We start from the raw sequence: 3830 nt of genomic DNA, 5'->3' as shown, positions 1-3830 counted from the left end.
ATATAAAAAATAAGTAAAATGGTATGAATTAACGGATATGTTTGATATTTATTGTATTTCATGGTAGTTAAAATGCAGAAATATTACAAAAAATAATTCAAACAAAAAGTATTAGAGGTTACAAAAAAAGACGCATTCGAAGAAGAAGAAAAAAAAGTCATTCGAAAAATGTGTTTTTTTAACCTAGAAGATGTCTGAAGAAGTTAGAAGACATTATCCATATCTATGCCAAAAATAGGAAGCACAAAGCTTTTTAGGTCTGTAGTCTTTTAAAAAACTAAAAGTCGATGAATGTTAATTTTTTTGTGAGGTCTGGATGATGTGGACAAAAGAGAGCAACGAGATCTGTAGAAAAAAACAAATATCATCTAAAACTTTCATAGCATATGTTTAACATGAAATTAGAGAGGTTAGCAAGACAGATGCTAAAGCTAAAACGACATTGTTAGGGAGCCATTTGAGACTCTAAATTAAATGGTGTTGTAATAATCGGTCTAGACGATGAATTAGTCAATGTCTAGATGTTGGGTGGTCACCAACCATCTATGATTAGTGCTAGTGGATCATATTAGTCGACATTAGTCCTAATTGGTCAAAATTTGTAAATAAAATTAAAATATCAAAATTAATAAAATAGACATGAAAACTCAAAAGTTGAGTAAAAAAATCAATAAAAATAAAAAAAACAAAAAAAAATTAAAGATAAGAATTAAATAAAAATCACTAGTTCTTACTTCTAATCAAGTGTTTTCGTCTCTTCTCTCTTTCACATAATCGAAAACAGTATCTTGCTTCTCTTCATATCGAAATCAACAGCGGTTATGGACTTTATGTATGATGATTTGTGACTTAAATGCTTAAACTATAACATCCTAATTTCTCGACTAGAAGTTTTGGGGGTTTTCGGTAAAAAAAAACTAATTGAAATTTAAAATAAATACATTTTAACAATAAATAAACTAATTAATTAAAAAATAAAATATGAACAATTGAGTAAAATAATAATAGTAACCTTAATGTTACTGGGTAATTATAAAATAATAAGATTTTAGCATTTAATTGATTAAATTTTTCTAGAAGGGCTAATTGTGTCAATCAGTTGAAACTTTGTAGTAACTAGAAGGTTAAGTAACTTAATAACTTGGACTTAATTATTTTATGATTAGGATGAAGATAGACCATTTTGGAAGATATTCAATTTTACTTAGTTAGTTTTCAGTAATTTTGAAAATGCTTTTTCGAGGAGGGACAAGAGTTTTCTAAGTGACCAATGTTTGATCTTGAGTCATCTTCTTCCTTAACTCCCTCCTTCATATAAAATCAACCTCCCTTTTCCTCTTGAATGGTCAAAGTAGAACAATTAATATCAAGAAATGCAAAGAAAAAAATGCCAAAGTTAATTAAAACCCAATTTTGATTAAAGAAATCTCTCACACAGAGAGAATCCACCAAGCGTTGATTACATTGATACCTAGTGTGACTTATATACTAGGTCTGATACCATTCTAGATTCAAATTCCTACATATCAGGAATTTGAATAACAATGATAACTACCTTATATAAAAGATATATATATATATATATATATATATATATATATATATATATATATATATATATATATATATATATATATAATAGAAAACATATCCTATCACTAAGATAACAAATCAGTAAGCTTAATGACCAATAAAAATATCTTGCTCTCTTGAAGCTTGATCAGCATCAAATGTCGCTGATGATGTAATCAATGTAATATTGATTTGACTTACCAGATTATAAGGTTTGACCTTACAATCTCTTACAATCTGATGATGTTAAAAATTATTCAATAATATCTTCGATACAGACATTTTCAACATCTGAAATAATCTTTGGCTTGATCCACTTGAAGTCATCACAAGCCAGCTCATCTCCTTTTTTGTCCAGCTCATAAGAGACATTCCAATAATAATAGTCAGCTTCTGGTTTTCCTTTACACTCGAGCCTCAGATAAAAAATATGTTCAGTAGGAGTTTTGTGAAGATTAATAGATCGTTGAAAGCACATTTGATCATTATTATCAACATAGAACAATCCATGATTAATTTCTCTGATGAAAAGATGTTGAATACCCATAACACCTACTAGAAGAGTGTTGTTGATGTAGATAGTCCCGAAGGGAAGTAAAAACCTTGAATCCGTAGACATTCTCTAGATCTAGCAAAGAATGGAGCAGTAGGCATAGAGGACGCATCAAGTAGAGGAAGTAAGTTGAGATCCTAACTTTGTTGATTACTAAGATGATAGCAAGTTTTGATTCTTGTGCATGAATACTGTTATGATTATGATAATCGCTTGAATTCCTAACCATTCACTATATCCATATTTAACATGATCAGATACATGGATCTTTTTAGGGTACTCACCTTTAGAATCTCTTTTGACTAAGTGCATAGTGAGATTCCTTTCTCATTTATGTTTGGAAAAACTAACTTTCACAATAGGATCTAGAGAGAATCTTCTATGAAGAACATCAATATATATGGTACAATCAATCATGGTAAGAATTGTTGGATAAGGTGTCTAAGTCCATAACTATCTCTGGTATGTACTTGACCCGACCCGACATGGTCCATTTGGGTTGCATGGCACCATGCAATTGGATAGACTAAATGAGAGAAATAACACTTGTGGTTATTAATATATTATAAGTTCTAATATATTAATAATATTATTTAATTATTTTGATCAAGAATTAATTAAGTGATCAAAAGATAACTAATTAAATATATGGGTTGATTGTGTAAATCATCCATAACTTATATAGTGGGCTAAGAGGCTCCATGGATAATCAAGTTGGGTTAAACCCATTGGATGCTCCATGGGAGTTACAAACCCATGGGTCATGGAAATGAAGAGTCGTGACACATTAGGGTTTACATGGTGTATCCCTAGATATGTCAACACTATATAAAGCTCATGTGTTCTCCCAAAAATCGGTTAGACAAGAAACAAGAGTGCTAGAGCCGATTTTTAGAGTGTTATACTTTCTCTCTAAGTTTACTCCATAGCATTTGGTGTTGTGTGAAGCATTTGAGGCATTAAACTTGGGGTGCTAGGCTCACAAGGTTTCAAGGAACATTTACAACAACAAGGTATGTAGTTCTATCTATTATTTAAGTTAAAATTGTTCCCCATGTATGCTAGATAGAATCATAGCCTTGGAAATCAACTTTGCATGATAATTAGACAAACATAGATCCAAGGTTATTAGGGTTGCATGTACACTTAGGAAGTGTTAGAATGCTCAAAACCCATCAGTGGTATCAGAGCCTAGGCTTGTTTGTTTGTTATTTGTGCTAAAAAGTTGAAAAAAGTCGAAAAACTTGTTGTCTGCCTGATGAACTCGCCGAGTCCATGGGGGGACTCGCCGAGTTCATGTGTATCTTCAACCTACTCGCCGAGTAGGTTCATGCACTCGGCGAGTAGGAGCGACAGAGTGCAGATTTTCGACCTTTGCTGCTGGAAATGGACTAGAAACATTACCCTAAACTGTTTTGGTGTTATAAAACTTGTTTTAGATGGTGTAATGTTTGTTCTAATCCATCTACAATGGCAAATATCAATTTTTCATGATTATATGTGTTCATATGGTCTTGAAACTTTGATATGAATATTCATGTTTTTGATCTTATGAGTGTAGATGATCATAGGAATTACTTGTAACCTACATGGTAGTTTAATTCTTGATCATAATGTGTTTTAATGGAGTCCATAACTTGTCCTCAAGTTATGGAAAACCAAGAGTCACACTTGAATTAAAAACCATTAAAGGAACACAAGAGTT

Source organism: Lactuca sativa, chromosome 8 (genome assembly GCF_002870075.4).
Source record: "Lactuca sativa cultivar Salinas chromosome 8, Lsat_Salinas_v11, whole genome shotgun sequence".
NCBI lineage: Eukaryota > Viridiplantae > Streptophyta > Magnoliopsida > Asterales > Asteraceae > Lactuca > Lactuca sativa.
This window is presented reverse-complemented; position numbering follows the sequence as displayed.